This window comes from Eulemur rufifrons, unplaced genomic scaffold (assembly GCF_041146395.1).
Source record: "Eulemur rufifrons isolate Redbay unplaced genomic scaffold, OSU_ERuf_1 scaffold_123, whole genome shotgun sequence".
Taxonomy (NCBI): domain Eukaryota; kingdom Metazoa; phylum Chordata; class Mammalia; order Primates; family Lemuridae; genus Eulemur; species Eulemur rufifrons.
In genome coordinates, this window is record NW_027182905.1 from 407,332 (window position 1) to 422,898 (window position 15,567).

Consider the following 15,567-nt stretch of genomic DNA (forward strand, 5'->3'; position numbering starts at 1 on the left):
AGACCAATGGCTGAATTAAGGGCATGTGGAGAAACTTACACCATATGTTGAAGAAGTAGACATCTGTGATCAGAAACACATTGGTAATTACTCTGTGCTGACATCCTTACATGTGCCTGTGTTTGTATAAGTAACATATTTCTGTTTTTATTCATTGTATATGCCTAAAATGTGAATAATGGAATGTTAAGCACAAGTTATATCATGAATTAACTTATCTGTTCTGTCATGTTTAGAAACTTAACTAAATGTGTTTTCGTACAATAGCTCCCAGTAACTCAGAAACAAGTGCTCATTTGTGTTAGAAAATGTGTGATCTTTGAGGTCAAATAAGAAAATTACTTAATACTGTAACAGAATGATTTCTTACCCAAACAAAACACATAATCTGTATTTTACCCTTCTTTTTTAGACATTTTGTTGAGAATGGAGTATAGAGAAGAAGAAATTGAGCACTCTCTCAGAAAATGGCAACACGATGAAATTACTACGAACTATATGTTACTGAAGGGAAAAATCTCTTGAAGTAAGAGTAATCAGAGAGGAAGAGCTGAAATACCTTGTATGTAAATTATCAGTTTATGTTAAATTATTTTCTTAGTTTTGCTTTGATTCAAACCTTGCCCAAGCCCCAGCCCCAGTCTTTGACTCAAACCTTGCCCAAGCCCCAGCCCCAGCCCCCACCTTTGGATAAGATCCACAGCCAGGTCCCTCTGTCTCCTGCTCCCCCAGAAGTACCATATTGCTCTCCACCCCAGAGTAAAGGGGACCCTACAGGAAGCTGTAGAACAACTTGCCCTACATCCCAGGAGAAGGCACAATTCCTCATCCCAACTGCAGGTGAGCATCTGGAATGGCCCTTGCAGAAGTGACTGAGGTGAAAGGGGCAAATGTTATCCTCTCTGCTCAAAAACTCTCGGGCCTCCTGTAGCCAACCCACTCCAGACCTTCCCCAGGATAGCGAGGATTCTCAGAGCCACAAGTCTGCCTCCGTTCTTCTCAGAGATTCGATCATCCCTGAGCACCAGGAGCAGCACAAGCAACATATTCAAAGGAGTTTCACCCCCGATAAAGACCAGTTGGGCCCTCCCTGCAGATCCCAAGCACCCATGATGCAGCCTCAGGGTGAATTCCCAGGGAGGGGTCAGCCTGGGGCAGAAGACAAGCCTGGGGCATTTGCAGGTAAAAGCAGCAAGGATGAGCAGAAGATGGGCTCCAGGCACTCTGAAAGATTCTCTCAGGAGGGTTCCATAAGTGTCAAAGAAGACAAGGACCCAACCAGGAACCTAGGGCAAGATCTGAAGAGGTTCCCAGATCTATGTATACATAGGTTCAAGAAATACTTTGGTGAAAGTTCTGGAGGACAAGGAGGAGGAGGAGTCAGATAGTGACTGGACTAGCCTCCAGAGGTATAAATCAGGAAATTATCTACCCAGGGGCCCAGAGAAGCAGCAGGTTGACAAAACCCTGAATTTCCAATTGGACCAGAAGGTGGGGGAGATCAACGAAGGCACGGTCCCTGTGCGTGAGCATCAGTCCAGGATCACTGCCAGCCGTACTGTTCTCAAGTCTGACACCCACCATAAGCCCAGAAATCTAGCATCCTTGAGGGGTCAGAAATGCCATGTGAACACCTCCCAGGAGCTTTTTTCCTTGATCCCTGCACTCAAGAGATGCGTGAAGCACATATTATAAGGTTTCGTGTGAGGCATAGATGGGGTTCCAATCTCCAGTCCCTGGAGCGCATAAATCTTGAGCGTCAAACCCCACCCTTTCCATTCTCCAGCCTTCCCTCCTGGGCCACTGGTGAATTTGGGGATGGCTCCACAGCTGCGGTTGCCAATTTTCTGGGAGAACATCCTTGGAAAGGATGTTGATTAGTACCATCCAATTGGTACTAATAGATCAACATTTATGTGCACATATGGAAGTAACATTCATCAGGGATTGGGCAGGTGTCGGGGGCGGGAGGAGGGGATGGGTAAATTCACACCTAATGGGTGCAGTACGTGCTGTCTGGAGAATGAGCATGCTTGCAGCTTTGACTCAGCTGGTGCAAAGGCAATTTATGTGACCAAAGCGTTTGTACCCCTGTAATATTCTGAAATTTAGAAAAATTATAGAGACAGAAAGTATAGTGGTGGTTGCCAGGGTTGTGGGTTCAGAGGAATGGAAAGTTATTGTTTAATGGGTACAGAGTTTCAGTTTTGCAACATAAAAAGAGTTCTGGAGATGGATGACAGTGATGGTTGCACAATATGAATGTACTTAATACCCCTGAACTGTACACTTAAATATTTTTAAGATGCTAAATTTTCTGCTACATGTATTTTACTACGGTAAAAAAAATTGAAAACAAAAATGGGGCTAACAGTACTATTTATCTCCCTGGGTTACTTTGAGGCTGATATGAGATAATACAGGGGATCTGGACTTAGCACATAGCAAGTGCTCAATTAATGATAGCTTTGATTATTATTAACTCTGTGCTCATCTGAGTCACAGAAATAACAAGTCTTGTGATTGTTCCTTAGTTCTCTGCCATGGCCAGTCACTTTGGAGTTAAGAGGAATACATGTCCAGTTGTGCCCCAGGATTGCTTGGTCCTGAGCGAGGCAGACTCAGAATTCCCTAAAGGACTCTCTGATTAGCCAAACACCCTCATTGGATAGAATGCAGAGAGTTCTTTGGTCGCCAGGATAGAAACTTTGATGCTCACCAGACATTCCATCTATTTCCTCATATCTAGTTTTGTTTTGTTTTGTTTTGTCTTTTTTCAGATAGAGACGGGTTTATGCATAATAGTATGGGATGGACTGGGAAAGTTCCAGGGCCTGTAGTGATGAGCTTCTCAGGAACAGACAGACAGGAGTGGCCCAGACAGACCAGCAGACAGAGGAACAGGGAAACAAAACCAAATGGGGAAACAGTTGTGTCCAGGTATCAGATCTAGCTCTGCCCTGGGGACTGGGTGGAGCAGGGCTGACAGGGGCCTCCATCCTGGTAGGGGCCCCTCTCCTCACTCCCTGCTGCCCTCATCTGGCATGCTGGGACCTTTGGCAGGCAGAGTTTCCAGAGCTATGGAATAGTTGGTCTGAGTGGGCAGAGGATCAAGGCTCTTGGAGACTCCCTGGAGAGGTGGAGGCCTGGGTGGTGTGGGGTTAGCAGCACTGGGGGGAATGTGGCCAGACTCCAGGTGCCTGGGGTGGGGCCACTGCTCAGCAGGGCGCCTGTGTCCAGGGCAGGCCCCCCCCCCCCCCTGTCCACCACACCAACATGGTGCAATAAATAAAGTTTCAAGTTGTTAAGTCGGTGTTGAACAGAGAGCTGGAGGCTTGCAGACAGGCAGGGGCTTTGAAAGAGAAGCCCCAGCCACCCACCATGGCCTCTCAGTGGGCTCTAACTGTATTAAGTCAATCTTGGGCACTGGAGTGGATGTCTGGCCCGGATGTCCACATGGGCACTCCGTGGAGGGGCTCAGCCCCTCAGACCAGGGCCAAAGCCTGCTCAGTGGGGCAAAAGCAGGGCAGCATGGTGCCCACAGCGTCCACAATGGCTGCCAGTTGCTAAGCCTGTGCCTGAGGCCCACAGAGCTGCATGCAGTCTGCCAGCCGCAGCAAGTACTCAAGGTTGTGGCCAGAGAAGCCTCGGCAGACCAGTATCTGCCTAGCGATGGCCTCCTCAGGCACAGGGCCCAGGTAGCCAGGGAGCTCTGGGCTGGCCACATAGGCCAACGCCTTGCGTGGTTGGTCAGGGGCATCTTGAAGATAGAAAGTGACCTCCTTGGTATCATAGCTGCCAGGCACTGCCTCCCGCACATTCAGGAACTTCAGGGCCTCGCTCACCTGCTTGCCTGGCACCTGGTACGTCACGCCCCGAGTGCAGCCCTCTTGATCTTCAAGGAGAGTCACCACACCGCCAGGCATCTTGTCGCTGCCCCGATGGAAGGTGTCTCCCTGCCAGAAATGGCGGCTGTAGCCGCGCACAAAGCCCACACGGCTGTCACTGTAAGTGAAGTCAGGCCTCCACACCAGGGAGCCGCACCTGAAAGTCCACAGTGCTTGAGCATCGCCGTCGTCCCGGGGGTGCTGAGCGGAGGGCGCAGGGGACCGTGAGCGGGGCACGGTGTTCGGGGCTGCGGATTCCTGCTTCACGGTGCAGGGCTCATGAGACCGCCACCTTCGCCAAGGTCAAGCAGGTACCTGAGTGCCGAGCTGAAGCAAAACCAGACGGAGCAAAGGTGACGCCCTGGACGAGTGTCAGGCTGAGCTGAAGAAACTCCGCAAGAAGAGCCAGGGGAGCAAGACCCCGCCGAAGTTCTCGGACAAGGAGCTGCAGTACATCGATGCCATCAGCAACAAGCAGGGCGAGCTGGAGGGCTACGTGTCCGAGGCCTACAAGAGGGCCCTCACCGAGGAGCGCCGGCGGTTCTGCTTCCTCGTGGAGAAGCGGTTGGCCGTGGCGTCTCGTGGAGAAGCGGTTGGCCGTGGCGTCTCGTGGAGAAGCGGTTGGCCGTGGCCAAGAACGCTGCCGCCTACCGCGCCAAGGTCAAGGAGCTGCTGGCCCAGAAGCTGTCGCTGTGGCAACAGGCTGTGCTGACCCCAACAAGATCCCCGACCGCGCGGTCCAGCTGATGCAGCAAGTGGCTAGCAGCAACGCTGCCACCCTCCCCGGCATTCTGTCGGCCTCCAAGTCCAACCCGGTCATCTCAGACTCCGTTCCGGGGGCCAAGCCCCTGCCGGTGCCCCCCGAGCTGGCACCGTTTGTTGGGTCCCAGAGGAAGCTGAGCTACTCTTGCTCTAACACGCTGCCCGTGCGCAAGAGCGTGACCCCCCAAAATAGCTATGCCGCCACTGGGAACAAGACTCTGCCCCGCTCCAGCTCCATGGCTGCCGGCCTGGAGCGCAACAGGAGCATGCGGGTGAAGGCCACCTTCTCCCACGCAGCGGGGGACAACAGCACCCTGCTGAGCTTCAAGGAAGGGGACCTCATCACCCTGCTGGTGCCCGAGGCCCGTGGTGGCTGGCATTATGGCCAGAGCGAGACCAAGCTCCTGCAGCAGGGCAAGAGCAGCAGCTCCGGGAACCTCCTGGACAAGGACGACCTGGCCCTGCCACCCCCCCATCCCCGACTATGGCACGTCCTCCCGGGCCTTCCCCACCCAGATGGCCGCCACATTCAAGCAGCGGCCCTACAGCGTGGCGGTGCCCGCCTTCTCCCAGGGTCTGGACGACTATGGCGCCAGGTCCGTGAGCAGGAATCGCTTCGCCCATGTACAGCCGAAACCCACGGTGACCAACGACAGGTCTGCTCCCCTCCTCAGCTGAGGGTCACGTCTGCTCTGCTGCCCCTGTGGCCACCACCCCACCCCCACATGGAATCTATCTGTCACCATCTGCGTGTTCCTGCTTAGGGAACGGCCACGCCCCCGCCTGCCAGACTGCGCCCACTGCAATCTGGCCTGGATCCTGGCTGTACCTGGCTGAGGCCCCACGGAGTGAGGGCTGGTCCCTGAGAGGCCCTGGGGCAGAGGGACCCGCCTCCTTGAGGGCAGGCGCCTCTGGGTCATGGGCCACAGAGCCCTGGGGCACTCCTGGGTCTGGAGGACAGGGAGGACATCCAGTCAGCCGTAGCTGGAAGAGGAGCCCAGCTGCCCTCCACTCCCACACGTGCAGTCAATAAACAGGCTGCCCCCCACCCCAAAAAAGGCTTTATTCAGACTACTTTTAAATAAGTGGTTGCTTTTATTGTCAGTTTTATTTTCCCCAAGTGTATTTTTTCTCTGTTCTTCTATTTCTTTGTTTCCCTTTATATATATATATATATATATATATATATATATAAGATTCTTATACATATATACATATATATATATATAATTTCCAATCCTGGATATTGCCCTGCCACCCATGAAAACTATTCTGGCACCAAAAGTAATGATAAATGTTAAGTGTAATAGAAAAGTAAAGCAAAGAGCCATTCAGCTTCAGTCTTTACATACCATGAATAAAAGATTAAAACATCACATGGAGAAGTTTACCTGGTGATTGTTCACCTGCAGTACTGTGGACTTTTAACTTTTTGTCCCCTTTTTGGTGAAACAGAGTAAAAATAGTCATCTACCATTACTGTTATTTGCTGATTTTATTTTATTTTGATGGTAATATTCTTATGACACTATTGCAACCAAATTGGCTTTACCATCTTGGCTTAGTAGGTATAGAAGACAATGGATTACCATCTTTATTGCTGTAATGTGTTAAGCATTATATGTTAGTAGAATCTAGTTTAATTATTTCAGGTAGAAAGTATTCTTTGAGTTTCCATTTTGAATGTGTTTGGACTAAACAAACAATAAACTACTGATGACTGCAAAAAAAAAAAAAAAGGCCCGAAGATGTCAAAGGGAATGTTTAGCTGGAAACCAGAGATAAAATAAACTATGTAATTGATAACAATAAACATACTGGTGCTGTAAGTGCTCGTAACATTATGCTGTTTAAAAAGAAACAAGCCGGCTGTCAGGGAGTAGTTCGTGCCATGAAGGAGGCATTTGGCGTTATTGAAAGAGGTGATATTCTGCCTTAGCATTCACTTGCATTCTTTCCCTGCTCTTTCCTGTTCATTATGCTTTAATTCTGAAGACCATATGAGGGTAGACTATATTACCTTTTAAAAACTACAAACATTTGTATAGGCAAACTATTTTCTTAAAGTTGATGGTCAAATGTTAAAATGTTATTTTTCATACCATTTATAATCTTGTCACAATCCACTTAACAAAGTTTGGTTAGATTTCAGTGAAAATTATCTTCCAGGGTAGTTTTTTTTTCTCTTCCTGGGATGGGGGGGTAACTTTACTACAGTTAGTATGTATGGTGCAGAATTTCATGCAAATGAGCTTTGCCAGCAGTGTGAAAATTTAAACGTATTTAAACAAAACCAAAAAAAATGAATGCACAAACTTGCTGCTGCTTAGATCACTGAAGCTTCTAGGACCCAGTTTCTTTTGCTGATTTAAAAACAAAATGAAAAAAATAAAAAAGTTGTTCCTGAAAAAAAAACCTTTAAATTTATATTTTCAAATGAAACATGTAAGTTTCTAGTAATCATGTTTAAATGAATGCTAAGGCATATAGTCTTTTTTTTTTTTTGTGGCTGAGGTAGGATGGCATATAGTCTTATCTGTAAATTAGAATCTTAAGATTATTTGAACCTTTGAGATAATGTTAAAACACTAGACTAAAATCATTCAATTGATTTTATAGATAAACATAAATCAATATGTATAAAGTTATCCTAAGAAGAAATAGAACATTTTTATTTAAAAAACCTTCCTTTTATGGCAAAATAAAAACTTCAAAAAAAAAAAAAAACCCGTCATGATATCATCTTACCGTTTTATTTGCTAAACACAAACAGTTATTTGGCATTTGTCAGACTGGATTCTCCAGTGCCCGGTGTCTGTTACAGCTACTTTCCAGTTGCTACTGTTTATGCTCATTTCTTTAAGGCAGTGCAAGATCTTGAAGTATTTTATTAGATGAAGAAATTTTGAATTGTATTGATTTTATTTTACTGTATTCCAGTTCTGAGATTACTGACCAGTGGGCAGTATACATGTGTTGATGTCTGTCTTGGGTCTTCTGGAACAATTATGATTTAGAAGATTCTGTCCCCCCATTTATGTAGACCAAAAAATACTTTCCTAATTCCTGAATGTGACACAATTCTATTGTCACATTTTGTGTTGTGATTTTAGGTTATGAAAACATGATCATTATATGTACATCAAGTAATTTTTATTTATTGTGAATGTTTGAGTAGCTCACTAGCCCAGCCCTCCTCTATGTTGGCTAAGAGAGTTATTACATTTTTTAACTATGTATTTGAGAGTAACATGGATTTTGCTATTGTTTTTGGAATATTCAGTCTATTGCTATAACATGTTAAATGAGACCACGAAATTTAAGGGCTTCTGATTCTGATTAAGTTAATGAATAGGGTTCCAGGCTCTTTCCTCTGGGTTCCTGAAAGAGAATAAAGTTATGTTTATCTTATCTTTGTTATCAGGTTTGCTTAATTCTTTTGAACTATGATCTTAAAGGCACAAACAGTACCAATCATCTTGCTCATTTGTTAATAGCAGATCTATATTGCAACAAGAAAATTATTTTTCAGAATAAAGCTCAGTTAAAATCAACTTAAGTCACTGCTGAATTTCTAAACCAGAATTTGGACTTATATCAACATCAACATGTATATGTGTTAGATGATCCTCAACTATTGTCCGAATTTAATAAATAGTCAATTTTTAAAACATTTTAATATTAAAAGTTATGAAAGAATGTGGTAATAGCAGTCTTACCTCTGCATTTTCTTTCAATTGTAAATTGCAATTATTTGTTGGGTATTTTGGGCTACAAAGCACAGAAACTTTAAAAATGAAAATGTACACATTTTACTGCAATGATCCCTGTGCATTTTTTCTAGTGTCTGAGGCTTCCAGTTGGACTTGAACTCCCATGTTGTCTAGTTTCCTACCTAGAGGTGTATCTTCTAGGAAGGAAACAGAAAAGAGTGAACAACAATTTGAATGGAAATGAGCTTTGACCTACCTTGTAAAACAAAAGCACAAACAAAAGAGAAAGTGGTCGGTGAGAGCTCCCCAAACAGAATAATATAACAAGAAAGATTTTCCAGGTATCTCCACAATCAAATCCAATCCACTAAACAAACAAAAAATAAATAAAAATAAAAAAGAAAGCTTCTCACAGGACAACGGAGGGGATGCGGCCTCCAATCTTCTTTATAGGTATGACCCCCGCGGATCAAGGTGGCCTCCATGAACCAGCGTCACGTGGATTTCTACCTCGCCTCCATTGAAGACATGCTGGTGGCCGTCGGGGGCCGGAATGAGAACGGAGCTCTCTCGTCGGTAGTGAGGGACAGTCCCAAGACCGACTCCTGGTCCTATGTGGCCGGCCTGCCAAGGTTCACGAACGGCCACGCGGGCACCATCTACAAAGACTTCGTGCACATCTCGGGGGGCCACGACTACCAGATGGGCCCTTACCGCAAGAACCTGCTGCGCTTCGCACACCGGATGGACGTGTGGGAGGAGCGGCGGCCCCTGACCACCCCCCGCGGCTGGCACGGCATGTGCAGCCTGAGCGTCTACTCCATCCGGGGCAGCGACGACAACATCGAGTCCGTGGAGCGCTGTGACGTGCTGGGCATGGAGGCCTATATCCCGCAGCGCCACCCAGTGGACCCGCGTGGCGCCGCGGCTGCACGCCAACAGCGAGTCGGGCGTGGCCGGGTGGGAGGGCCGCGTCTACATCCTGGGCGGGTACAGCTGGGAGAACACCGCCTTCTCCAAGCAAGTGCACGACCGCGAGGCCAACAAGTGGAGCAAAGCCATCGACCTGCCCAAGGCCATTGCCGGCGTGTCGGCCTGCGTCTGTGCCCTGAAGCCGCGGCTAGAGGACAAGAAGAAGAAGGGCAAGGACAAGAGGCAGCAGGACTGGGGCCACTGACCCACCGGCGCCCTCCCGGGCCTCGGCCACTGCCAGCTCCCGAGTGTCTGCAGACCAGGAGCAACTGCTCCGATCCTGGCAACCTCCTGTACAACTTAGCAGCTTTTTTTACTTTTATGATTCCTGGTATTTCTATGATATCACGGTAACCGATTAAATATTATATGTAACAAAAAAAAAAAAAAAAAAAAACAACTAGATAGGACCTTGTGAGACAGGACCATGTGTTAATAACTGATTCTGGCCCATGGGCTGTGGGTGACAGTGACATGTGTGACTTCGGGCCAGCTGTATGCCCTCCAACTCTCTCTCCTCTTTCCTCAATGACTGAGGAGACCTCGTGCTCCAGATGCAGTAGCTACATGATGATAATGCGTCAGTCAGCCTGGATCCCTGAGCCAGAGTGTGGAGCAGGGGCCCTGCCCACCTACACTGGACATTTTACATGAAGAAGAAATAAACCTTTGTGATGTTAGTCCTCTGAGACTTTGCAGTTGTTTGTTGCAGCAGCAACAAACCTAGCTTAATAAATAAACACATTTTTGTCAGCCAAAACCTGGCATTTTACATGAATACATTGCAGTGTGCAGTTCTTCACAGTAAATTGTAGAGTAGGCTCACACACACCATCTTTTTTGGTCCTTAGAACAATTGTGTACATGGAAATTCCCCCTGGTAAGAGGTTAGCAAGTTTTTTTCCTTACATAAGGACTTCTCTAAAGTCCCCATTTCTATATATATCCATTATTCAGTCAGTCAGTCTGTCTCCTCACTGTACCCAAATTCTACCACCATGATTTCTGAACTGTATTGCATGTATTTGTTCATAATCTGCCTCCCCATACCAGGCTGGAAGCTCCTGGATTCTGTCTTATTGAAGCCACAGGCAATATCTTATAGATTTTGTGTCTATTCCAGCACCTGGAGCATAGTAGGTGTTTTAATGTAGACTGAATGCGTCATCAATTATGTGAAGTAGGCAGGGCAGGTGTTATTATTTCTGTTTTACTGAGCTGCGGTGAAGTTTAGGGATTTGTCCCAGGTCAGACAGCTAGGAAGTGGCAGAGTCTGGGGTGAGCCCCGTCTTCTGGCTAGAGAGCCCTGTGTGGCAATCACTGAGTGTTTCCTGCACAGGCAGTTTTGAGGATCAAATGAGGTCGTGTGTTCAATGGCACTGCTTACTTGGTGAGGAGGTGAGACATGTAAGGCATTCTCAATACTTTTACATTTCCTGTCTCCAAACAGCAGGTCAGGAGTCCCATGTGGTGGTGTCAGAAACTGGAGAAGGGCCTGGCTGGAGTTGGGCACACGTTGAAGAAAGGACCAGGATGGAAGTTCCCTGGAGGAGGAGACCTGTGTGCCCCACCCTCGGCTGCACGACAGTGCCTGGAGCATGGTAGGTGTCCAATACATTGTTCCATTGAACACACAGGAAACAAGAAAGGAGGCTCCAATGTGAACTCTGAAGGGACGGGCCTGTGAAGGGAGTGGGTGTGTGGGGATCCTGCCGAGGATCCTTCCTTCCCTCCCTCTGGCTGTGTGAATACCCTGGGCCCATATGTTGTTTGTCAAAGATGTCGAGCTGGGCTGGTGGGATAGTTTCACTCTTCTGAAAAGCCTTGTAGACACCCCTGTTGGACTCTCACAGCACGGCTGTGCATAACATGGGTCCATCTATGGTGTGGATGGAAGGGCGAAGGGAGCCTCTCTGCCACCTCACAGAACCCCAGCTCCCGGAACTGGGGGGGATTCAGAATTCATGGCAGCAGCACTTGCAGATGCGTTAGCTGAATCTGTGTGCCTACTCCAGGAGGCTGGTTGTGGCTGCCTGGAGCAGTGCATCGACATGTCTTAGCTGGGATCAATTAAAAATAACTGCTGTGGCGAGGAGAGGGAGTGGCGTGTGAATGCCGCAGATTCGCCTTCTCGGATCTCATTTGAATGCCTTTCTCATGGTGCCCGACTTCTACAATTAGAGAGCCATTACTTTGCATTAAGGCCTTGTCTGTCTGTTAACATTTGTGGTATCCACATGGGGAAAGAATAGGTCAAACTATCGCTCTTTGCTGATGGTATGATATTATATCTAGAAAACTTCAAAGATTCAACCAAGATACTCCTGGGATTGATAGATAAATTCAGCAAAGTCTTAGGCTACAAAATCAACGTACACAAATCAGTAGCTTTCATATACACCAATAACAGTCAAGCTGAGAATCAAATCAAAGATGCAATACCTTTCACAATAGTGACAAAGAAAATAAAATACCTAGGAATATATTTAACTAAGGAGGTAAAAGACCTCCACAGGGAGACCTATGAAACACTAAGGAAAGAAATTGCAGAGGATGTAAACAGATGGAAAAATATATCATGCTTATGGATTGGCAGAATCAACATTGTTGAAATGTCTATACTGCCCCAAGTGATTTACAGATTCAATGCAATCCTCATGAAAATACCAATGTTATTTTTCACAGACCTATAAAAATAGTTCTCTGTTTTGTGTGGAATCAGAAAAGACCCCAAATAGCTAATGCAACCTTACTTGATAAGAACAAATTGGGAGGCATCAGTTTGCCAGACTTTAAGCTATACTTACAAGGGTATAGTAACCAAAACAGCATGGTACTAGCACAAAAACAGAGACAGAGATCTATGGATAAGAACAAAGAACCCATATATGAATCCATGCTCATATCACCGTCTGATCTTTGACAAAGCAGGCAAAAACATACACTGGGGAAAAGAATCCCTATTCAATAAATGGTGCTGGGAAAATTGGATAGCCACATGTAGCAGGCTGAAACAGGATCCACACCTCTCACCTCTCACAAAAATTAATGCACAATTGATAACAGACTTAAACCTAAGGCATGAAACTGTAAGAATTCTAGAAGAAAATGTTGGAAAAACCCTGATAGATATTGTAGACCGATATCTATAGGCCCTCCAGTTATATAATGGATGTACACTTGTCCATGTCAACCTCAGAGAATATAACATGCTGTGGCATGCTGGAAAGTTCTGGTTGATTGACATTAGTCAGTCTGTAGAACCAACCCATCCTCATGGCCTGGAGTTCTTGTTCCGTGACTGTAGTAATGTCTCACAGTTTTTCCAGAAAGGGGGAGTTAAGGAAACCCTTAATGAATGAGACCTCTTCAATGCTGTTTCTGGTTTAAACATCTCAGCAGATAATGAAGCTGACTTTTTAGCTGAGATAGAAGCTTTGGTGAAAATGAATGAAGATCACGTTCAGAAGAATGGAAGGAAAGCGGCTTCATTTTTGAAAGATGACAGAGGCCCGCTGGTACTGTATGATGAATAGCACCAACACCCACGGCTTTCAGTGTTCACACAGCGGTGATTGTCAGCTGCTAACAGTAAATTAAGTTATCGGTGACTTGAAATACCAAAACATGAGGCATATCCAGTGGTGCTTCTGTGCTTTTTTCCTCCTTGGAACCCATGTGCCAGACGTGTGGAATTCTGAGCTCAGCATTGAGAGAATAAAATGTTACTACCTCTCATCTGACAAACAGGATAATGCAATTCTTTAACAGCTATAGTTTATCTGGCTGAAATAGGCCTAATTTTACATGACTCATGTTACAAAATGTTTTGATGAGAATTTTTAAAACTTAGGTAACATTTCCAAATGTGGGAGGAAAAGACAGATGTGTTTACAAGGGAGTATTTTATTACAACATATTTGCTTTATTCATCTCCCTGTTTTGTGTTGTGTCTTTCCTCAAATATTTTATTGATTTAAAATTAGCCCTTCTCAATTCTTTTTCCAGTGTGTGGCCATGACTCTAAAGGAAAATTTATTCTCTTTAGTGAGTTTTACAAATGGAAATTTGGTTTCAGAATGTTTGATGGAAATATTCATAAGCATTGTACTTTTTATTAGTACATTTCATTTTCATGAAAATGAACTGAATTCTACTTTTGTCCTACTCATTGAAGAATAGGCATCATAGGTTTCTGAAAGAGTTAATGTGTAAGAACTTCTTAACTATCCGGATTTTTAAATTTAACTTTCAACTTCTCTACATTTAGGTAAAATGATTAGGATATAACTCATGGTGTGACTGCTCTATACTCATAATGAAAATATAAATTATCTGGAAGGACAGAAGATAAGCCTTAACCATGTCTGACATATTTTAATGAAATCAATGAAACAAAATTCAGTTTACCTTCTACTAAAACCATATATTTATTGGTTGATTTTGAGAGGAATGTAACAAGTTAATTAGAAATATTAAGCAATCAAGGTATATATAAAACCACTTGTGTACCAAATTAACTAATTTAAGCTATCTGGCCTCACTATTAATAGTTTTTAGTACTGGCTATATAACATATCTTTAAAAAAGTAAGCACTGTACTGGAAAAGTATATTGGCTTTGTTAGGATTGAAGTTCATTAGGCACAATGTAATCATTCCTCCTGTGACTGAAGTCAGATTGGAACCACTAAAGATCCAAACCTTCTGTCTGGTAATAGAAAGTAAAAATCTAGACATCTTTTACATTGGAAAGCTTCTCTTTTAACATTATTTCAGAATGCCAAATATTTTCTTTCTAGAATAATATTTATTTTTGTTTTGTTGTACAGCTTTTAATTACATTTCAGAGAAGTGTGATTTTGGGTAGTTACTTATTACATTTTTGAAATGTTTAGTACTCTGAAATAAAGATTTAAATGACTGGTGAAAAAAATTTTTTTTTCTGATTTAACACACACACATATATATATATATATATTTTACATGCGATACTTTTATTTTAGACATGCAAGGAAAGCTATTTCAGAATCTACTAATTTAAAGCAAGCAGCTGTATACAGATAACAAAAGAAGCAACATTTGGTTACAGCTCAACACACAGCATCCAAAGCAAACAGGCATGAGACAATGCATATTTGTGTAGCATTAAAACCAGATGGATAACAAATTGTGGGGCAGAGGAAGGGATGGAGGAAACAAATGGAAATGAAAGACCAATGTTTCTCAACTTCAAATGTATAATGCTAAATTTCTCATTTGATAGCACATCCAGGTGCTTCAAATGTAGTATATTACAGCAAGAATGGTTAGAATGGAAATAACTCATCTGTATACCTGCCCAACACTAAGTTTGGTCAAAACACATTTTCATAGGTCTTCTTTCAGTGGTAAACCCGTTTGATCCTGTTCTGAAGTTATTGTTTAATAACTTACTAAACTCAGGCTTTAAGCTCTCTAGATATAAACAATGAATTATTTGGTACTTTTGCTTTTATAATAAAACATGCTGTATGTTTTATTAAAATATACAATAGTGATCAATATTAAAAGTTTTAATATTCAGAAATATAAAGCAACAGTTAATAAAGCATTAAGTATTTAAATGCAGACTTAATATATTAGAAAGCCATAACTAGTAAAATATAAGTCTTTAGGTATTAAAACTTAACATTAGGATGTTTTCTTTTTCCCTTTCTTTAGAATAGATTCCTTTCAACATAGGATTTTTTAACTATAAAATAAACTTAGCATTAATATTTTGAAAAAGCTACTATTAAGCAATAGATATTGCAGAAGAGACTTTTCAGACATAGCTTTCTATAAATTCTTAAAGGGATTGTTCGATATTCTTACATAGCACAAATGTGATTCAATAAATGTGGTGCTCAATGTTTCCTAAAAACTGAAAGTTTTAATTTTAAGTATTATACAATAGTACAGATTAATTTTGCTTTCTTGTATTATTTCGACATACACTTTTACATGATACATTAGAACACATTAGCTCATATAGATTGTAAGATAATCACACAAAATCATTCCCCCTTGCCTCTCAATATTTGAAGACCAAACTACACTATATATTATGGCACTGCTTATTTTGAACTAGCACTTCAGCTATATTTTCTTTGGTAAACATTTTAATGATTGTTAGGTTTTCTTCCTATATGATTAGTCACAGATGGTTCATTAATGATAACATGCATGTGTTTAAAATGAAATATTACTGAA

The 15,567-nt window shown here is 43.6% G+C and overlaps 2 pseudogenes; one reads left to right on the forward strand and one right to left on the reverse strand.

Annotated features, from left to right (window-relative positions):
• Positions 1 to 3,485: 3,485 nt before the first annotated feature.
• Positions 3,486 to 4,160, reverse strand: LOC138379690 (glutathione-specific gamma-glutamylcyclotransferase 1-like; annotated as a pseudogene).
• Positions 4,161 to 4,166: 6 nt separating this feature from the next.
• LOC138379691 (BAR/IMD domain-containing adapter protein 2 pseudogene) lies at positions 4,167 to 5,327 on the forward strand (annotated as a pseudogene).
• Positions 5,328 to 15,567: the final 10,240 nt, after the last annotated feature.